This window comes from Mus caroli, chromosome 9 (assembly GCF_900094665.2).
Source record: "Mus caroli chromosome 9, CAROLI_EIJ_v1.1, whole genome shotgun sequence".
Classification (NCBI taxonomy): Eukaryota; Metazoa; Chordata; class Mammalia; order Rodentia; family Muridae; genus Mus; species Mus caroli.
The window spans coordinates 33137004-33159931 of record NC_034578.1 but is presented as its reverse complement, the minus strand read 5'-3'; the positions used below and the strand labels follow the sequence as shown (position 1 = coordinate 33159931).

General features: G+C 46.2%; 1 protein-coding gene across 6 annotated transcripts in view; it reads left to right on the top strand.

Moving 5' to 3' along the window:
• Positions 1–22928, top strand: part of Pknox2 (PBX/knotted 1 homeobox 2) — a 259037-nt gene that overhangs the window by 141328 nt on the left and 94781 nt on the right. For 5 of the 6 annotated variants that reach the window (XM_021173027.2, XM_029481797.1, XM_029481799.1 and 2 more), the window contains one exon: positions 21402–21506. The exons of the other annotated variant lie outside the window; for it this stretch is intronic. The gene's annotated coding sequence lies outside the window, so the exon portion shown is untranslated. The remainder of the gene's footprint in view (positions 1–21401; positions 21507–22928) is intronic. 6 annotated transcript variants of the gene reach the window in all.

The following is a 22928-nucleotide window of genomic DNA, read 5'->3' as shown; positions in this document are numbered from 1 at the left end:
AAAAAAAAAAAAAAAAAAGAACTCTTTCACCCTCAAGGAGCTTGTCCTCCTATGGAGGGAACACCTCAACACAGGGCATAGCTCACCATAGTTTAGCACAAAACACAATGAGTGTGGTAGGGAGAGTGGCCTTCCACATGGAGATGAAAACCCTATCACTAAGGGTATGGGCCCAGGGTGGGGTGAGAAACACCCAAAGGACTATCAATATGGGGGATGGATGTTAGACTTGAGACAGAAGAGCAGTGTGGCCCAAGACAGAAAAGATTGGAAATGGAATTCTCACAGCAACTAATTGTCTCTGTAGGTGTCCACCATAGGGCCCTGAGAGGCCATTTGCCATGGGCAAGTTTTCCTAGATCCCCTGTTACTCCTTCTTGTTGCAAGTTTCTTCTGGGTCAGCTACTGAACCATGAGGGTCAGCTGTTCGGCTTGTGTCTGAGTCAGGACAGAGGACGATTAAGAAGAAGCCATATTCTTCCAGAAGTGTGGGGGCAGGGTGTCTCTGTGAAAAGCCTGAGGAAGAATGTTGGCTCTTTTCCAAATGCCACATGTCATGGCCACCACAATCCCTCCCGAGAGCATTCCCCAGAATGAGGGATGAGATTTATGGGACTGGTGAAGGGAATGGTGACCTCTGTAAGATATTCACGGGACTCTGGGGAGTCTGTGTCCCAATCAGAAACATCATGCTCAGTCAGGGGTCTCATAATGTCCTAGGGCTTGAAGGGGTCTTGTAGGTCAGCTGCTTTAACCTGCCACACTGGAGGTGTCAGCAACAGGCAGTTTCAGTCTCTTTCCAATGACTCCTGGTAAAGGCAGATCTCCCTGGTGGAAATCCTTTACACAAAGGCCACATTTGTCTCTTTGTTATTCCCACCCTTCTGTCTTAGACCTCTAATGTCAGGACAGTGTGTTGGAAGCCCAACTATTCTATTCAAGAGCTCTTCAAATATGAATTAAAGTTAACAGGCTTGCTCTTCCTTAGGGATTTCTGCCTCCTTCCAGGATCAGACTTCCTCCTCAGATGTGCTCTGTTCCATCCGTGTTCCTCTTATGAAGTACGCATGTTGTTCCATGAAGCTGGAAGGATGATAACCTATTCTAGGAGCAAGATGCTATGGTGTGCTGTTCTGTTGTGTGTCTGACTATAGCAATGTCATGCATTGTGCATTTCAGAAAGCCAGAAGAAGGGATTTGGACGCTTTCACACTCATATATACACACACACAAATATTTAAGGAGAGAGATATGTTTAAACTGATTTCATACAGAGTATACATGTATTAAAACTTCATATTGTATACCACTAATATATGCATTTTATGTCATTAAAACAAGTTCAAAATCAATTTAAACAAAGTATTTCATTCTTGACAGTTAAAAACAAATTCGTGTTACTTCCACGGAGCTGAACAATGGTCTTTTTCATGCAATCATGCTTCATTTTTCTTTTCCTTTTTCTTTTTCTTTTCCTTTTAGACAGGCACACCCCAAGCAGTGTCTAGCTGCTGCCTGTTGAATTTTCAGCCCAGTTTCATTTTTCTTCATCATGAACTGCTTTAGCTCCAGCTTATACACTTCCTGTTTCATCCTGACAGCATAAATTTATATCCATCTCTGTCTAACACCACGCCTTGCTCTCTACCTTACATGCCTGCCTCCTAAGCTTTTTCTCCATCACTTCTCTTTAGACAGATTAACCAGACCTTCCAGTGTATGGGTGAGAAGCATAGCTTTCACAAGGCAACAGATCCCTGCTCCAGGGCACACAGTTAGCTACTTCAGTACAAAGAATCTCCCTTCAGACTGGACTAGGTTTCAGACCCGAATCTGATATGAGTGTTTTCCAATGAAGCCACTCTGCTCATTGGTTGTTCCTTCTTTCTTAAGTCCATCCAATATAGATTTTTTAGTAGCTAATACTGAACACTGTTTGGTGGCTTCCAGAGCCTGATGTTTGCTGTGAAAACGGAGACCTAGGCCTGTGTCCAACATTTTTCCTTTCGTCAACTCACAGGGAACAGAGGCCTTCCAGCTCTATCCATCAGTTCTCCCCACCCTAAGATGGAAGTTGCCGCTATCTTCAGCCTTGAGCTTATTTAAAGCTGGGAGATGTAGTTTACCATCCTCGCACCTTTCTCAGACTTGAACTCTTTGAAGATCATCCTTCTGGCTTGATGATTGTTGTCCTTGGAAAACACAAAGGGAATCGGGAGTTAAAGCTTGTGTTTTCCTTCTGGTGGTTGCCCGGTACCCTCCTGTGTCTGCCCTGGCTGAGGCGGCCTCAAGCTCTTGTGCTTCTTTTCATTTTGCTTCAAGTATTGCTTTCTATGGGAGAGAGAAGGGAGGGTGTGTGTGTGTTCAAAGATGTTTTCAGGCTCCGGTTCATTCTGGTCTTTTTACTGTCTCCTACTGTGCTTACAATGGTCCTGCTACTCTCCTGTGTTGCCTTGTATATATAAGGCCCCTCTTGAATCTAGTACAATAGCTTTCACATCATCGTAAAGCTCAGACTTGAAGGTCTGCAGCAAGGGTGTGATTCCCCTACGTTTTACATTCACCACTAAGAATCCAGGCTAAAGCCTTGTGCTCTTTACCACCACAACCCCCCACCCCCTTTAGGGACACAGTTAGCAATGAAATTCCACCCATCAGCTCTTATGCCCATGGCACAATACTAGATACTGTGAGTGACACAGACGTGAACCAGATTTGTCCCTGCCTTAGGAGGGAGCAGACACAAACTGCTGAACTGCCCTAGCCCTAGATAAAATGGGACAGTTAGAATCTTAGGATATATGAGTGCTGTGAGAACCCAAAGCAAAAAAGAGGCTATGTATGCCTTGGGGATCCAGGGTGATCCAAGGGGAAGACAGATACGTTTTGTTGTGGTGCAAGTCTGGTCCAAACAGCAGAGTCACAGTTTTGTGGGGAATATCAGGCAACTAAGCAGCCAGATAGTACGGTAAACTGGGACGTATAATATAGCCCTAATCTATTTCAAGTTTTCTGCTTTATTCTGGGCTCCACTGAACCCTTGAGCACAGTGCACCCTCAGATAAATCTCTCTGTTCCTCCTCTAAACCTGTGCTTCTTCTGCAATCCTTTGATACAAACTGTGCTTTAGGTGGATGTAGTGCACATCTGTAATCCCAGAACGGGGTGGGGGTGCTGACATAGGAGGATTGAGAGTTCAAGGCCAGCCTGGGTTACACAGCAAGACTTTGTCTTGAAACATGAAACAAAGTAAAAAAAAAAATCACTCAAACATTTCTTGCATATTTTCTCCTTTCCCACTTTACCCTTATTTGCAGTGGGGTCTTGCCAGCCTTGAACACTCCTCCTGCCTCAGATTCCCCAGTGTCAGGATTAGAACTCTGTGCCAACGTGCTTGGCTTACATTTTTTTATAAAGATTTTTGACTGTGCTTCCATTCGGTCAGCTGAGTTTAGAATCAGGAAGTCTGGATCTGAACTGAGCATGGGTCACCCCCATCACCTCACTCCTCCTGCCCACCCCCATACCCTCACCCCCATACCCCCACCCCCATACCCCCACCCCCATACCCCCACCATGTAAAATTGGGAAACAGGGACTAACTTCCCTGAGCACACGGGAGAGTGGTGAGTGTCAGTTGCATTTGCATGAAGGGCACTGCATACTAAGAGGTGGGGCATGGAGTAAGAAAATTAAGAAATACTTCCAGATCGCAAGACCCACGTACCACACCCTCAGATGATAGCAAGCTTTCCTATGACCCAGTGCAAGGCTGTTATCCGTGAATTACCTGATGGAGATGCAGATTAGGAGGGGAGGAAGCAAAGGGAGAGGCCAGTTTGGAGGTCACAGAGCCAAGCCTGCTCTGGTTGAGGGTACAGCCGACTGTTTTGAAATATCTGTGAGGCTGTCAGAGTTCATGCTGAGCAGCGAAGCCTGGTTCTGTGGGAAGTCTCCCTGCTGTGCCTCAGGAGAGCAGGCTGTGAGGTAAATCAGGAATGCTCCTCCGCACCTCCCTGCAAGCTACCCCATGGTGAGAAAGGGGGTGCATATGGGGTGAGGGAGGGCTGAGCAGGTGATTGCATATACCTGGACACCTTACCACCTCCTCCATCTTGTGCCAGACACATTGAAGGCATATGAGACACAGGAAACACCAAAGTACCTCAGAGGGCACCATGTGGAGGAACATGCTTATCTTTGCTACTCAGTAGGCAAGCTGAATCTACTCAGTAGGGCAAGCAGTAACACTCAGGTCCCTGAGGCCATGAGAGAGTTGGATTGGAGAGGTACGGGGTCTCCAACACAGCTCCCTGGGGGCATCACTTGACCTGAGGACTGTAGGTAGTGGTCTCAGGAGACTAGGCAGAAAGGGGCCTTCTAGGAAGAGGGGACAGCAGACACAGACGTGCAGAGGCCAGGGGCATGTGGTGCTGAGGAGGTTAGGAGAGGCTGTAGAGCTCACGAACCCAACAGGATTTAGGGCATGGGAAGGAGAGGGTTTTTACCATGTATTTGGGAAGCAGGAGACAAAGGAGGGGGAGAAAGGTGGTTGAGTTTATTTCATTGTTGCAAGGTAAAGATCACAAAGAAACAAACACAGAACAGGCAGTGGTGGTGCCCGAGGTGAGGTCCAGTTGTTGCTGTGAGAGATCCAAGTGGCATCTGACTCTGTCCAGGTTCCCATCCTCACTCTTCCCTGACTGTAGCTACACTGAGTTCGAAGTACCGTGGAGACAGAAACCAAGCCTTGCTCCTCATCCCCTGGAGGCGTGCTTGCATTTCGCAGACTTGATGTTAGAGAGCAAGTGAGCACTGCAAGGGCTTGGCTTGTGGGATGAACTTCACATCCTGCCCTTACCAGCTTCAGGTGCTTGGTTAATGATGCTTCTAGGGCAGTCTCCTGGGAAAAGTGAGTGAGCCCAAGGAACAAACAAGGTTCAAGTCCTGGTCATGGTCTTTGCCAACTGTGGGACATTGAGCACGTTACCAGGAACTGCTAACCACCTATATATCTAAATAAAACTGAAAAAAATAAACAAAAATGCAAAGTCTTGGTTATAGCATAACCACATGCGTGGGCTAGCACAGATGGAAGGGTTCCACCATTGCAGGAAGTTTCACTGTGCAGCACTGTGCTACTGTGCAATTGTAGACATACCCGACCCTCAGGGAAGAGTGAGGGCCCAGTGTGTGAGGTGCTGGGCACTGGCACTGGCACAGGGAACCTTTCCGCTGATGCTGGCTGTCATGACTGAATGGATGTGAAGCAATTCTGTAGTCTCTGGAGCCATTGTGGCAATGTGGTTCACAAGTCCTCTAGAAGACTCAGGACCAAAGGGGCCTGACCGTGTGTGACTGAGGGACTGCCTCTGACCTTGCAAAGAGTTGACAAAGGCCTCAGTCAGTGCATACTTTTAGAATTTGGTATTGATGTGATGGGTGGGGAGGACCTCTGAGGCATGCAGAGGGAGACATCTTGGGGACCTTCAAAACACTGATCTCAGAACACCTGCAGGAAAAGGTCCTCACTGTGATGGCATTTGCTTGTGGTGACACAAAAGCTGTTTCAGATCTGGGTCCTGGCTGCAGCTGATAGTCTGGGAACTGGGGTGGGTGGGAACTAGCAAGCTCTCACTTGGAACTCCTCTGATCAAAATGTGGGAAACTCTATGGCCTGGCAGTTTCCCGGAGAGCATGCTGCTTCTCCGAATGCTTTCACTCCTCTCTTGTGCCCTGTGTTTTGGGGGCTAGCTGAGCAGGATTCATCTGTGACCTTCGGTCAACAGGAGGGGACCTAGATCGTTTGTAGAAAGCCTGGATAACAGCTGCTCAGGGGTGGGGTAAGTGCCCACAGCAGAGCTCCAGCCCTGGGGGTGCTGGGAAGGCCCTATCCTATCTTGCACCAGGCAACTCACCTGAGTTAGAGGCAGAGATTTTTTCCATTAAGGACTCCATTCAAGCACCACTCTACTGACAGCATTAGCTGGTATGGGCTTATCCTTGTAGGGGTTTCTTTGGCCTTCCCCAGGGAAACACAGAACATTCCCTTGGGTTTGGACATGGAGCCTGAGAGGCAACTACAAGTAACAGGAAAAACCAAGCAGGCTAGATCTTGGGAGTGGGGTAGGGGGCTGTCACTGCTCCCTTGGAGTCCTGCAGTTCTGGAGAATCGAGTCTCTCTGGACTTCCAATTTGCTTGGCCAGGTCATCTCCAAGGACCTTTTCAGTTTGGGGCTCTGGTGTGTGTGTGTGTGTGTGTGTGTGTGCTGGTGGAGTGTGCTTGCTGTTTCCAGTTGAAACCTGCTCAGAAACAAGCCATGTGTTATTGTAGGCCTTCTGCAAGCAGCCCTCCCTCCCCGCTGCCTGCCTGTCCTCCTCCCTAGCAGGATGGATGGAGGCAGTGTGGAGAAACCCGAATAACTAATCAGAGTCCTCATTAACCCCCTGCTGGGATGCTCAAACATTCACTTTGCTGTTTGTGAAGCAGAAAAAAAAAATCCTCTCCCTGCATTAAAATTGATGCATTATTAATCCCTGTGCTCCTGACCTGGTGGGCTGCCTCACCATCCTGCGGGGGCGGGCAGCCTGCAGTACCTACCTAGGGCACTGGATTCTCTGTTATGTATTGGCCCAGTGCAGAAAAGCCTTCTTGTGGTACATGGCTCAGCTAGGCAGCAGTCAGGTGAGAGCCGTTTTGTTTTTACCCTGCTGGAACCTGATAGAGCTTTTCTGCTCAATCTTATTAAAAGTGCAGCTGCCAGGATGCTCTGGTGTTGGGCTGGGGCAACCTAAGTCTAGGTGAACACAGGGGCTTTAAGTGTGTCTCCAGACCTGACAGGGTGAGCTAATTAGCTCTCCTGGCTTCCTGTGAGCTAGCCAAGGAGCTGGCTTCTTCTCGGTCTCCATGTGGACTGAGTTTAGAAGGTCTCAGTGTTGGGTGGATGTTGGTCTTAGAGGATGCTTTTTCTGCACAGCTGTAGAAGCTATGCCCTGTGGCTTCCTGGTGCTGCACCTTACTCAGAGCTTAAAGTTACTCTGTGGCTCCATACATTTGGAAGGTGTCTTCACATTAATCTTTGAGCAAGACCATGAGTCTACAGTCTTTCTCACTTATGAAAAACTCCATCCCTGGGGTTGTAGAACATGGAAGGCACAGTATCTGTCCTCAAGGAACTTGGTTTGGGGTGGGAGCAAGGTGTAAAAGAATACACTAATGCAGAAAGGAGACAGCCAAGGAAGGGACAAAAGGAACAGGGAAAGAGACTTTTTAAAAATATACATTGTGGTAACAGAATACTACACGTTGGATACTAAGTGTGTGTTAGGTATTTGTTATATGTGGTATGCATGGTGTGTGTATATCTGTGAGTGTGGTTTGTAATGCATGTGATATGTAATGTGATTTGTGTGTGTGTGTCTGTGTGTGTGTGTGTGTTGTGTGTGGTGCATGTCAATGTCCCCTCACAGTTCTGGGGGATGAGAAGTCCTGGAGCAAGGCTCTTCTTGGGATTATCATCATGAGACAGAAGGGCAAGAAAGAAATCAGCCAAACTCATTCATTTTAGCAGGAACCCATTCCAGTGACAAAAACCACCACCACCACCACCACCACCACCACCACCACGACAAAACAAAAACAAAAAGCAAAACCTCCAGACTGCACCATGAGTCCAGTTGTGAGAGCAGAGCCCTCCTGCCCTGAGCACCTTGCACATCCTGCTTTGTAGTACTGAATGGAAGCAGATGAATTTCATGAGCATTTTAGAGGGGAACTTTCAAACCATGGACGAAAGAAGGGAAAGGGAGAGGTGAGGGTGCCCTAAGAAGAGAGGGCTCCTCTCTGTCCTCAGTGAGCCATCAATGCTATGGGAAGGCTGACAGGAGAGCCAAGAGTGGCTGTGCACCCCTATCCTAGCTGGTTGGTACCAGCTCACCCTATTCATCCATGGTCCATTTGTCTTCAACTAGGTCTGCCTAGCTTGATTGCCTTTATGTGTGAACTTGCAGCCGAGGCCTGTACTTGTGTAAACTCCTTGTGGTTGTCCATGCACTAGGCTTTTAAAGACAACTTTGTAAGAAAGAAGAGAAAACTAAAGGAAGAGGATGAGGAGAAACAGGTAGGCAACCCTACCTCCTTTTCTGTCAATCTGAGAAAAGGTCAGAGGTGACTACTCTGCTCTTTTCCCATGAATGGAGTCTATCTTGTCAACTGCCTTTTCCCTCTTGAGACAGGCTATCTTGATTGTATAGCTGAGGGTGGCTTTGAACTTCTGATACTCCTACCTTCGTCTCTCAAGTGCTGGGATTTTGGATGTGTGCCATTCTGGTTTTACGGAGGGCCAGAGACTGAGTCCAGGTCTCCATGCATGCTGGGCAACAACTCTACCAGCTGAACTGGATTTAAACCCCTAATATTTTTAATGTTATCAGATGCTGGGAGTTCTGGGTGGATAAAAATAACCCTGAGTCTCAGCTCATAGAGAATTTTTAGCCTATTGGGGAAAACAGGCCTCATACAACTTCGTGTATAATTACAAACTTAAGCAAGTGCTCCAACTCTAGGAAATACAACAAAGGGAAAGGACCTTGTGTGGCCTGAAGGGTGGACATGAGCTTCTTGAAGAAAGTGGGCCTTCATCTTTGATGTAAAAACAAAGAAGATGAGGAGAGCGCTCATGCCAGGAAGACGTGAGAGCCATGCAAAGGCCCTGTGGTGGGAAGAAGCACATCCATTTAGAAAGGCCAAAGACCATGGGGCCTGAAGTGCAGAAAATGAGCTAGGCGAGGCTGGAGAGACAGGCAGGGACAGGCTGCATTGACTCTCATGGGCATCCTCGGGATGTAGGATGACAAGAGGAATGGGAAACCAGTAGTGTGTCTGAGACCCAGAAAGGATGGGGATATAGTAGAATAAGATTTGCACTTCAAAAAGATGTCTCTAGCTGTTCAGCAGAGAACAGATGGGGGAGTGCCAGGAATGTTAAATGGGTCATCTGTCCCTTGCTGTCTCCTATCTCTTATTTTAGTGAGCAGAAGCCTATAGAATGTGCTGGAATTTTATGAAGGGAGATGCATATCTAAATTCTCATCACCCCGCATTCAGCCTTCACTCAGAGCTCACAAAAATAAGCCGGAGTCCTTGAATTGGCTCTTTCCTAACATAGTGAGCAGACAGTCAAGCTCTTGTGACTGCTTTGGCCATTGTTAGCCCAGTACTTTGATGTCTATGGGTACCCTGAGAGCAGAATATGGGTCCCAGCATCCAGGAGAGCAGATGCCAGGAGGACAAGCTGCTGAGAGGAATGGCAGGGCTGGGAGGAAACTGAGGAAGAGCGGAGGAAAGCCAGGCATTACCCAGGGTGTCCCAAGCACGTGGTGGTCTGTGGTTCTGGGCAAGTCATGTTTATCAGCACTAGATGACCACTTGCTGTAAATTTCTCTCCACTGAGTTAGTGGCTCCTACACCTGCTCATATTCCAGCATGTGCCTGTCCAAGAAAGTGTCATCGTGTCTAGCTTTGGGCCAGCACCCTGTTTTGTTTTATTTTAACAAGTATTCATTGGTTGTATTTTCATACAAGTATACTCTAAGGGTCAGAATTTCCTTGTAAAAAGCCAGACAGGTGGTACATATCTGTAATGCCAGTACAGGAAAAGCTAAGGCAGGAAAATTACAGATCTGAGACCAGACTAGGCTACAAAGGGAGACCCTTCCTCAAAAGGAAAGAAAAGAAAAGAAGAGAAAAGTGACCAACCATTTTCCTTATCCTTAAGCTTGCTGCTGCTTGCAGGTAGCTAGGCGAGGTAACCCATTTCTTCCTTCGAAGGCAGAAAGAAACAGGCACTAAGAGATGGGCCCATGTGACCTGCTTTGTCAAAAATACTCTCAATGGAAACCTGTGCAATTATAATCATGCTCTCTCTCATTCTGAAAATTATTCCAGTCTGACAGATGAATGATGTGGTCACTATAACAACATGCATGACTTTAAAGAGGTACAGGAGTTTTCGTTTTGTTTTTTGTTTTTTTTGTTTTTTTTTCAGGAATTCAGGAGGCATCACAGAATAAGTAACATTTAAGCTGAGTTCTTACAGAATGAGCAGCTATGAAAGAGCGTGGGAAGAGCAGACTCAACCTGGGAACACAGGCTTGGTGGAATCAGGGAGCAGAGGCTATATAGGAGGGGAAGAATGTATTTGAACCCTAACCTAGACCAGGGTCAGCAGACCTGCAAAGACTCAGACAGTAGTTATTCCAGGGCTTCTCACTCTTGCGATTTTTCAGCTGTCTTTGTACAACTGCTGGACTCAGCTATGCCCTATAGTGGGAAGCAGTCAACAAATGGGTGTGGTTAGACTCGAATAAAACTATGTTCACAAATACAAGCAGTCTCTGTTTTAGCTTTGGTCTATTTGGCCATCTTAGTCCTGGTGTTTATTAACAAGAATATACATTTCCCAATTCTAGAGGCTGGAAATCCAAGACCAAAATGTCCGCTGATTCAGTAAGGGTTCACTCTGAAGATAATGCTTGCTTGATCAGAAGAGCCAGGGAGTGCCTGCTAACCTTGTATATGGGTATGATCCCATCCATGAGGGCGGGGCCCTTGTAACTCCCTACAAGTATCTGCCTTTTCATGTCACCACAATGGGATGAGGTTTCACCATGAATTGTGCAGGGCACATTGAGACGTTAGCAGTGTAACTTGCTAGCTCTCCCCCCTTGGTTCTTGAAGAAGAGTCATAAGAAATAAGCCTGAAAGTTAGCTAAGAGCTATGTTACAAAAGGTTCCAAACACGTATATGTTCAAGATGTATCTTATTTTTAATAAGGGCATGGGAAGGATCATCACTGGAGGCCCTATGATTTGACACTGGTGTTCAGAGGACACTGGGAGGAAGCAGCGAGCTCTAGAGGAAAAGGGTCTGGCTGGTTTGGGGACCAAGCCCTCCCTTGGTGACACATGGGGTTGCTGGTATTCCTCTCTCAGGAATGTTCCTTAAATTCCAAATTTCTCTAACCTCTAAGGATGTAGAACGCCCTTTGTGATTGATCCTCCCAGTGGATGCTTTGTGGCAGGGCTTTAAGACTGTATGTTCATTAGCTTCACCTGTATATTCCTCTCCAGCGTGATCATCTTTCTAGTGAACATTCCAGTAGATAAATACAAAAGTTCCTCCTCACTGCAGAAAGCTCAGCTTCCCAAGAGTCTCAGAGAAGAAGAAAAATGTCTGGAATCTCTTGTCTATGCCTCAAGGTCCTGTCCTAGGAAAGTATCCTGGCCCCCTTTCTGTCTTCCATGCAGGACTTCAATCTCCCCATGTTGGTGCCATTTGTGGCTGTGACCCCTCCTGTTCCTCCCCAAGCAAAGCTGTTGAATATGTTCATGCCTAGACTTGAACATAAAATTTAAGGACACAGTCAAAACTCAATCATCGAGTGAAATAATATTTTAATGCAATTGTTTTTAAAATGAAAAATAAAAATCAGTGACATAAATGCATGGTAAGCAAACTATCAGAAATCGATGTATGTGTACATGTTTATTGGGCACAATGTGGTAGTTTGATACGTGTATATGTGAAGTGGGGACAGTGCTATGGATTTTCCTTTGGCCTCAGTGAGAGTAGACAAGATGTGGCCACTGCCGCTGGCCTTGCTTCATTCCTCCACTCTTAGTGTCTCATGAACTCTGTGCCCGAGGCAAACACTTCACCTACCTGCCTTTAGTCCATAGCCCGAGGAGATGCCAGAGGGACACCTGATGCGGATGGAGAAGGAATGTGTTAAACTCTGCACAGAGAGAATTAGAAACTTCCTCCTCTTATCCCAGCAGGGAAGGTTTCCCTTGTCTATTCTCTCCTCTATAGTGTAGCAGACATCTTGCCCCCGGGCCTGTTTCCCTACAGATTCCTTCTTTTCTCCTTTCAGCTGAATTTTATATTTCTTGGTCTCTCAGATTCTGGCCTATTTTCCCATTTTTAAAGTTACTGGAAGGGCTTACTTTTTTTTTTCTTTTTTAAAAATTAGCATTTGTTAATATTTGGTTTTTGGAGGTGCCAGAGATCAAAGCCAAGGCCTTATACATTCTAAACAAGTGCTCTACTTCCTTGGCCCTTGCTAGTATATAATTATGCAAAATAGGGATTTTAGCCAGTTGATGCCACTTTGTCAGAGCTATAATCTCAGCTCCTGTGGGAGGCTGAAGCATGGAGACGACAAATCCAAGGGCTGCCTGAGCTAGTTCAAAGCTAGCCTGGGCAACATAATAAGACCAAGCCTCCCTCTTCCTCTTCCTCTTCCTCCTTCTTTGAGACAGGGTCTTACTGTGTATCCCTGGATGTCCTGGAGCTTACCATGTGGACCGTGATCTTACAGAGGCCTGCCTGCCTCTGCCTCCCAAGTGCTGAAATTAAAGGCATTCACCCATCACTGAAGGTTAGACCTCAGCATTTAAAAGAAGCAAAAAGCAAGCTGGGGATATAGTCCAGTGGCCAACAGTTTGCCTTAGCATGTGTGAGGCTCTGGGTTCAGTCCTAGAGGTGAAAACAAGAAAACAGGGTTTCATTATGACATTTTCACATGTGCAAATGATGAACTTTGATCATAGTCATTAGTTGTATTTGATACTTTTTGGCATCTGTGATAAAACACTATGACCAAGGAAGACCCAAGGCAGTTTGTGGAGTTTATTTGTGCTTACAGATCCAGAGGGATAGGAGTCCATCCCAGATGGTTGGCCTAGCAGTAGGACCAGCAAGCTAAGAGCTTATGTCTTTACCACAAGGACAAAGCAGAAAAAGGTAATCTGCACTGTCAGCAGAGGACCAAGAATTAAAAGTCCAAGACTATGAGGAACATTTCTCATTCCAATCACAACACCCACCCTTCCCCTCAATCATCTGCTCTCTCTCTCTCTCTCTCTCATCTCCCCTCCTCCTCCCATACAGTCTCAATGAGGGCCTGCTGAGTATAAAACTCACTCTCCTCCCTTTACCTTTCTTCTGCTTGTGCTGTCATCTGACTTGGTATTTTATTTATAACCCTCATTTGTTGTCATGTGACTGTCTTCACCGCTCCCACCTCTCTTCCAATCAAGTACAAGCCTCATAAAGGCTGGGCTTTTTATCTCTTCACGCCACAATCCTGAAGAGTTCCTTAGACAAAGCAGGCACTCTGCAAACACCTGTTGAGTAACTGAATATTAGCTTCCTTCTCTGATAGCCAAAAGAGGATGCATCCTTTTCCCCAAAGGAAGGGCCATTTTTCCCAGGGCCTTTATCTTACACCACACACAGTTCAATTATTATTCAACAAATATGACCTACAAAATAAGAAAAAAATTGTTAGTGCAAACTCTAGGGCTTTCACAACATTGTGTTGCTGTTTTAAATGGTGAGTTACCCCATGGAGGTTGAATCAATGCTGACTCTTTTTGTGACCTTAACCAAGACAATTAGGCCTCGGTTTTGATTTCCCTGTCTGTTTACTGGAAGTATTGATTGTAGCACTACCACCCTTACACCTACTGTACAACTTACACAAAAAGCCTATGGACGTGATTGGACATACTTTGGAATGCATAAGTGGTCTAGAGGATGTGGAGGTTTGGAAAGTCTTACTAATGTGGCAAGGTCATGATGGAAGTGACCATCCACTTCTAACCTTCTTACTGACATAAGGAAAAACCAGGGCCCAGAGCAGTGTAGTGTTAATCCTGGGGCAGTTTCTAGCCTCTTTGAGTTTTCATGGGCTCATTCTACAAGAACAGGCATCCTGGGCTGTACATAGAGCCCAAGTCAAAATTCTCCACGGTGGAAAGAGAATGCCTAGTTTTCAGGTCCTTGCCAATCCAGCCCTTTGCAAGCAGCTTGGAGAGCAAGGCATTTTAAGTGCATCCTTCTCCATCCCTTCTATTACTGAGTGGAATCTGAATGAGAGTTTTATGGACATTTCATTTCCCTTTCTTTTTATCCTTCTTCAGCTCTCCTCAGAGAAGGTTACAGTGGAGGCCTGAGTGAGGCTCAGGGTATAAATCCTCCTGAGTGGACCTGTGCCTTGGGCAGCAGGTCTTCTGGTTGGCACCAACTCCCACAGAGTGTGGTCGCACAGGAGGAAGCAGGGCTCTGACTTGGTCAAGGCAAGGAGGCACAGAGAAATTAATCTCTTCGATGACATGATTCTTGTGCATTCCTTAATGACTGAAATTTTCATGTGTGGGGAAAATTGCAGTTTTCCCCAAAGGGTATAATAGAAGGGAAAGCCACTGCTTAACAAGTGGGCATTTGTGTGGGCAGCAAGTGAGCATGCATGTAGGCTGTATATCGCCTGACTTGGAGTCCTTTGCCTTTTTGTTGTGTGTGGCCACGGGCATAAACATGAATAAGAATCTGTGTATTTATATGTTTGGGGAAAGAGTCTAAAATCTCTCTCTCTCTCTCCCTCTCTCTCTTTCTCTCTCCCTCCCTCCTTCTCCCTCTTCCTCTCCCTCTCTCTCTCTTTCTCTCTCTCCCTCCCTCCCTCTCCCTCTCCCTCTCTCTCTGTGTACCCACACACATGCGCATGTGTGTGCCTGCGTGCTGTCCTTACCATTGACATTGTAACTATGTGTAGATCAATGTGTGTGTCTTTAAAAATACACGTTTCTTTTTTTTTCCTGCATAAATTATTTCATGTAAAGGCCATCCAGAGATCAGTTCCTGGCATCCCTTTTCAATAAAGCAATATTATCAGAGCTTGGTCCCAAAACTAGTCCCTGGAGAGGCTTTCCCTACATCCTTTGTCAAACGAAATGTCACGGACTTACCAAATGACGAGAAGAAAAATTCTTATTTCCCAAGTGAGGTAGAGAGGAAGCTCTGCTTCTTGACATCTTTTCCCTAGCTAGGGGCAGGTGGACAAAGAGGGGCAGGTGGACAAAGAGGGGCAGGTGGACAGAGGGGCAGGTGGGCAGGTAAACAAAGGTGCAGGTGGACAGAGGGGCAGGTGGGCAGGTAAACAAAGGTGCAGGTGGACAGAGGNAAACAAAGGTGCAGGTGGACAGAGGGGCAGGTGGGCAGGTAAACAAAGGTGCAGGTGGACAGAGGGGCAGGTGGGCAGGTAAACAAAGGTGCAGGGGGCAGAGGGACAGGGGGACAGAGGGACATGTGTACAAGTAGACAGGTGGGCAGAGGGGCGTGTGTGCAGGCGGACAGTTGAGCTTCAATCTCATTTATAACATGAATAGTTATAGTGTAAAATAGCAACTGAGTCTAAAAATATACATATAAGTGACTTACAGGAACACATTGAGAGAGTTACCAAATCAGATGCAGGCAAGAATTTAAACAAATTCAGATTATTACATGAGCAATGCATCTCTGGAGTTTAATACTTTTTTTCCTACTTCCGTTAAACATATTGACTCTGAAAATACATAATTAGTATAGAGAAACCATTTCAAGAATTGAGATTTAGAAACCTAAATCGAAGAACAGCAGTGGTAACAACAAAACCAAGCAGGACAAACCCAATAATTTTAGGTTGTGCCATTTCTATACTAAAACAAAAATCACCTGTGTGGTCAGTGAAACTATAATACAGGGCAAATAGTGATAGATTACAAATGTGAAGAGCTGACTCTTGAAAGATGGGTAGATGTTTTCAACTAAACGATGTCTAAGCATGCCCTTTACTGCCCCCTAAACACACTACGTATGTGTATATGTGATATGATAGCGTAACATCCTCAGACACACCCCATGAGTTAGGCATTGCAGTTCCTATTTTACAGAAATAGGAAAGTTTATTACATTACGGTGGAGAATATTCAGGTTACACAAGGAGGGCGAGACCTGCCATTGGATCCGTGTTTGACTGGCATCACTTGTCTGCGCCAGTTTTCTCACACTCCGGGAGTGCAGGAAGCATGTGAACTCATCCTCTGTCAAAAGCGCTCAGTTCCGGGACATCAGTAAATACAGAGAATTTGCAATGTCTTCAGCAATGAATACTAATAACTAAGTTGGCGAACTCTTCGCTGAAAGGATCAAGCATTGATCTGAGTTAATATTTTCTAGCAATGTCTCCTCCTGTGTGACAAGAATGATAGTTTGCAAGATAGTTAGCAAGAATGATAGTTTACACAGGCTCACCTAGGCGTTCACAGAGGGAGTACAAGAAATAAAGGCCCAGGTTCAGAATGCCGTCAGGGAGATTTTACTTAAAGAGCGGAAGTTCAGTAGAAACGGTTAAAGGGTCCATGATGGGTAAATGGATGATGGATAGATAGATAGATAGATAGATAGATAGACAGACAGACAGATAGATAGATGGAACAGATCTTCACCTGCGGAGGGACTAGTCCGGAACTAGCCTTAGGGATTGGTAGGTGCTGGAGGGAGAAAGACAGGAAGCAGTGGGTTCTTTACCAGGAAACAGGGTGTACAAGCTAGTGTGTGTGTGTGTGTGTGTGTGTGTGTGTATTGGGTGTTGGATAGTGGCAGCCTCTCTCATCTGGTACAAAGGTTCAAGTCCAGAAGTTCTGGGGATTGGGTCAGAGGACATGGCCCACACTGAAAATGAAGGACAAGAGCTTAAAATATCTAGGGTTTCATCTTCTTGGCTTTGGAAAGCTGTTGGGGGTCTGCACAGAAGAGGCTTGGTAAATTGAATATGATACAGACTCCAAAGGAGCACATCTGCTCCCAGGTTTCAATCCAGGCTCTTGAAGGTCCAGAAGCTCTCTATATTATTGTCCTGTTTATCTGCAAAACACCCAAGTGCAAAACTGGTAAAGGCATTCTCTGGGGAAGCTGCCCTCCTAGCCAGAGGAAGTCCAGCTAAGATGAACTTGGGCAACAAGAAAGGGCCCAGAGCAGCGAAGGAGCTGCAAGCTGCACTCCATTGTTTAGGGGAGGTAGTAGGGATGAAAGGGACTTCATCTCCAATGGAAACTCTGGTTCCTTCCTTGTCTTCTAACATCTGGATTTTCACATCAGGTCACAGGGGCTCCATTCTCTGGGTCTGCCTCCATGACTCAGTCCTGACTCTCAGGTTGTTTGTCCAGCTCCAGCCCAGGATTAGGCAGTATCGTCCCAGGGTGTCTGCTAAAGGAGGAAGACTTTGAATAGTGAAGAATAGCGTGGTGGAGATCTTTGTCCTGTGGAAAAGGAACACACTGGTCGCTGAGGTGATGTTAGGAAGGATGGCAGCCGCGCATCTGCAGTTTCTTTCTCCCTTCCATCCTGTTACTGTCTTTCATCTTCCTCGAAGCTTTCTGACATGTGAGCTGCCCTTCTTACGCTCAGAGGAATCACTGTCAGTGACAGAAAGGAGATTACAGGCTATATTTCTGCCTCCGAGCTTTCTGTGGGCGGCAGGGAAACAAGTGGAGATAGCTGCTTGTCAGTTCTGGGAACGGAGAAATCTATGTATATTGTAACCCTGAAGCAGTGTCCCCCGCGGGGGCATGCTGGTGTCACCTCTGATCATTCTTCCTCTCACTAATGTGCATTTTATTAATCCCAGAGTGGAGCGGGAGGCTGGTGGGCTTCTTTCGACTAATGCTGGTCTGAAGCCCAGCCAAGGAAGCCCAGTGTCACCTGAGGGTGGGTGGGAGTACAGCTAGGGCTGAAATCAGAAGCCTTAAGACTGCAGTGGGTCCTCAGGAGGGAGCTCTTCCGCACTCACAAACACACACTCTCTCCAGGGCCATAAAGAGCTGGGTGAGAGACAGAGGCTGAGGGACATGGGAAGCAGGCAGGGCTTCTTGCCTTGCCTAGCTCTGGACCTAGCCCTGACCCTGACCTCATCTCCATGTGCTTGCCAGAGGAGGGGATAAGAAGCAGCAGCACGGAGCATTGTCAAACACACATGGCAGTTTACCGTACTTCCTATCCATTGATCCTCCCGCTAGAATATGAAATCTTAAGGACGGGAAGAGAAAAAGAGAGGTGGTGTGGGAGGAAGGAATGAGAAGGGTGGAGGGGGGAGAGGAAGAGGAGAGGTTGGAGATTGATTGACTCATCTTGGGCTCAGGCCCAGGCACATGGTGGAGTCTTAATACACAGGCTAAACTGAAGCAATTTGCACCTTCCCAGAAGAGGGGAGGGGGTACCATAAACAGCACCTCATAACAGTTCTCCCATCTGCCGTATCAGACTCAGAGACATGGAAGACTAGATGGGGGTGGATGACATTGGCCAGGCTCTATTATGGCCCTCTAGGCATGTCCACCTCTGCCTTCCCCTCTGCGGAAAAGAACACTGCCAATTGCAAGTGTTCTCTTTGCATTGGCAAGAACAAAGAGGTCAGGATAGGGAAATGCTACGAGATTGGGCACAAGCACACCCGTGTCTGACTTTCCTAAGCCTCATTAGCCACATTGAGAAAATGGGAACAACTACTTGGCAAGGAAAAAGGTGTTTCCCATATGCTGCTAGTAGGACAGGAATAGGAATGACACTCCTGTTGGGATTCTGTAGAAGTTCTTTAAATGAATGCATCTTTGGGCTTGGAAATTCCATATAAAACTTACCCCAGGAAAATGAACAGGCCTGGTATACAAGTTAGCTAGCAAGCATGATCACTACTTGTTGATGATAGCAAAACTGGAAATAATTTAAGTAGAATAAAAATTTAGGTGAAAATTTATAGCCCATTCATAAAATGTAATGCCATATAGCTATTAAAATAATGGAATCCAGTTGGGAGTTGTTGCACACACCTTTAATCCTAGCACTCAGGAAGCAGATGCAAGAGGGTCTCTGAGTTCAAGTCCAGCCTAGTCTACAGAGCAGGATAGTTAGAGCTACACAGAGAAATACTGTCTCAAAAACAACAAATTGATGATCATGATTAATTCTCTTATATAAAAGTGTGTATATACTATATTGTCAAATACAAAATTGTCTGCATAATATGGTACTATTTTAAGAAACAAGCATCTTATTTCAAATATCAAACATGGCCATCATATTAGAGCAGAAAATATAATACAATAACAACTTTACTCCTCTTATTTATGTATGTATTTTCTATAATAAGTGTATGTGTTTTGTTAAAGGCAATAATACATTACTTCTAAGATTAGCTTTAAGAAGTAAATAAGGGGACTAGAGAGATGGCTCAGTGGTTAGGAGCACATCCTGGGATCAATTCCCACCAACCACATAATGGCTCACAACCAAATGTAATGGGATTCGGTGCCCTGAAGAAACTGACAGTGTATTCACAAATAAACCTTAAAAAAAAAAGAATTAAATAAGGTATTTTCTATGAAGGTAATTTAGAGACTGAAGAACTTTTAAGATGTGCTTCCTGGCTCTGAAGGGTTAACAGTTTGGAAAGAGATGACAGAAATATAAAATAGCCATAGCATAAGAGAACACAGCAAGCACTTCCAGAGAATGACAAGCAGCATTCTAGAAACACAGAGGAAGAAAAAATTTTGGCCGGCCACCTGATTGAGATGAGCATTGAAGAATAGATAGGGTCTTATCAGGTGGAAATATAGAATGGGAGTATTGAGAGGCTGGGAGGCTGTGGGCCAGGTGTGGCACAGGAGAGTGATCATGACTGGGTGGAAAGAGTGGACCCCTAAGTATGCAGAGGAGAATGAATCTAAAAAGACAGGGACCCATATACTCACTAGTGTAGACACTCTTCTGAGTGTCTCCCACGGCAAGATACCATTGGGCATACTGGTGGTGGCCCAGCTGTAAGCCCATGAAAGGCCATGAATGCTCACTGCGTATAGATAAGTCACTGGAATGGATGCCCTAAGGGCTGATGGTCTGTACCAGGAAAGACTATGACAACTGTGGCCAGGGAGGATGGCCCTGTCTAGGTTGTGCCGCTGGGAATGGAAAAGAGGAAAGATGACTTTTTTTTTTTTTTTTTGGTTTTTCGAGACAGGGTTTCTCTGTGTAGACCTGGCTGTCCTCGAACTCAGAAATCCGCCTGCCTCTGCCTCCCAAGTGCTGGGATTAAAGGCATGCGCCACCATGCCCGGCTGAAAGATGACTTTTATCTCTCATGAGGAAGAGATGAGAAGGAATCATGACAGGGAGTGAAAACCGTGCATATCTTGGAGAAGAGGAATCAGACATGCGTCCCAGGTTTGCAGCCCTGAGGCTTGCTACAGACTTCATGGACAAGGTTACATGGAGGAGGAACAGGGCAAGGGAATGAGACAGGAGTAATTTGGTACCCACAGTGCTCCATTCTCCACTGGTGCTGATTTTTCTGGCCTCTCTGAGTGGCTCTCCCCATGCCCAGAGGGACTTGTAAATGTGTCTCAGTATTTCTCTCTCCTTGAGAGGAGTGTAGGATGTGAAGAAGGCAGGGGGGTTGTCTTAAGCCAGAGGGCATTTGTTAGTGGAGGTTCCCCTGGCTACCTGTTCACCCTTGGAACATCTCTCAAACTCATCCTATCCTAGCACACCCTCCCTTATTATCTCTTGGAGCTCTAGGCTGGGCTGCTTGACTCTGCTCCTGCTGTCATGCCACTAGTTAATTACATTTGTTGCTGAGGTGCAAATGTGTTTTTACTAAGTTGGTGTTAACTAGGAAGAGGCCGCTGATGTTACAGATGCATGTGCCTCATGGACAGGGCTAGGGCTCTTGGCTGGAGGCTCTGACCACTTCTGCCCTGAAAGTGCAACTGAGAGTGGCCCCTGCTCCATCCTGGCTCCTAGCAGAGCCTTCTTGGAGTCAAATTAGCAACTCAAGCATAGGAGAAGGTAATGTAATGATTGGGATGGATCTGTCAAGACGAAATGGTGAGGCTGACCACCAAGACTCTGCCTTGGACATGGTTCATTTCCAATATTGCAAAAATTAATTCACAGAATTAATTCACTTGAGCCTAAAAATAACTTTTAAAGGCAGGCAGCCAAGGCTCCTTTTAAGCGTCGGGTTGTCTTTCTTTGGTTCTAGTCTATTCCCCTGTTGACTTCTCCTCCCCATTTTCCTGTTTTCCTCAAGCCCCTCCTGTCTTAACCCAGCCGTTGTCTCTTCAGACCCTAGCCAAAGCCTGCCAGTCACCAATCCGGACCCTGCTCCCTCTTCCCCTGACTTCCCATCTTACAAGGTGTTGAGTGACTCTCCCAGTGTCCAAATTCACTCCTAGAGCCCTTTCCACTGCTGAACAGGAGGCTGTAGTCCACTTCAGATCAAGAAACCAGAAAGGCAACCACAGGGCAAGTTCAAGTGTGACAAAGTCTGGGGTCTACAAAGATTTGGGCAGGGCTCAGTAGCCATACTGAGGAGAGAGAGTTGAGCAATAATTACACAGGGGTCATATGCAGAGGAACTAGATCTACCGTTTCTATCATAGGGCATGTCCTGGGGAGGAGAGCCCAGTCCTCTGTGTGCCAGTGCCCCTTCTGAGACGCGCTGTCTCCTTCCTTCTGCAGGTACTCTCTCTATAGCTGACTAGAGGTGTTTCTGGCCCAGCTGGAAGTGAGAAGAGGGGGCAGACCCCCTGAAGACCATCCCAGAGGCAGTGGGATCCTCCAACAGTAAGGCATGCTTTTCTGTCCTTTGACACATGCTGAAACACACACACACACACACACACACACACACACACACTGTCCTTCCCTCAAAATCCCTCTAGCATCAATTGGTTACCTGAGCAGTCAGCTAGCAAAGACAGCTTTAGACAGCAAGCACTGCTTATATTTTCTGTCTTTCTGCCACCTCCCCAGCCAAACCCATGCTGTGTTCTCTCTGTGCACTTCCTGTTCTCTGAGGTGCAGATGGATGGGCCTTGCATGCATCCCATGCTGATGATCACTTGCACAAGGCTGGAGTAAGGGTTGCCTGAGAATCCCCCAGGGGTGTTGGTGATAAATGTCAGTTCAGTAGTCAGAGACTCTGATTCTGTGGAGTAGGTGAGGATGACCCACACATATGGACCCCAAAGGATTTGACAAGTGAGGAGGAAACTGCACCCCAGATGTTTCCGATGGATTCAGAGAAATAGTTCCTTAGACTGTATTGAGTACTTTGAATAGAAAACTCCCACCCAAACTTCCTAGCAGGTGTGAGTGTGGGTTTTGTTGAGGTTTAGTTTTTTAGGTTTTGTTGTTTGGTTGGTTTTTTTTTTGTTGTTGTTGTTTTGGTTTTGTTTTTTATACTTTGGTTTGGTTTTTGGATTTTAGCTCCCTTTAGACCCCACAGACTTATGTAGCAGTATCGTTAGCAATTTAGAAGTCCAGTTATCCAAAACAACCCCCTTTCTCTTCCCTGAGTATCATGATTGGGGCTGGATCTATGATGGTGAGATCCAGTCACAACTCTCAAGGACCTTGTCTGGGATTTGTATGTTTTCATGATGTCTCAGGGTCCCTGTAAACCTTACCACCCATCATCCTTCCTTTTGGAGTTGGTAATTATTGCCATGTTGCTCAGGCAAACCTTATAAAGGAGAAAGTTGCCAATACAGGCACTGAATGTGGTCACCCTAGATTCCCAAGCAGGTAGTTAGTAGTCATAGGCACTCCTAGATGCTGGATGATATCTGAGAAGTGAAGAGCAGGCAGCTATGACTGTCCCACTTCCTGTCTGCAGGCACTGTGGTGTGGTACTGATGTGTAGTGATGAGATCAGCATGCTCTACTATGAGTAGACATCCACTTGAGTCAAGGCAGAACTACATTTTGAGGGGCAATTACCCTGAAGTCATGGTTGGCAATTCTTTTGATATTAGGAGCCTGAGTACACAGTACTTGTAGTTCATTGTACATAGAGGATAGGAGGAGGCTTTGAGGAATAAGGAAGGGGAACCTAAAAGACAGAGAGAAAGCCTGGGGCTGTCTTGCAGATATGTTGAGCTAGTTTGAGTGTGTTGCTTCATAAAGCCAAGTCTAGTGACTTTCTCTGGGACTAAGGTGCCATTGTGACTCTCCCCTACTCTCTTCTGGCTAAGGTTGTTGCTA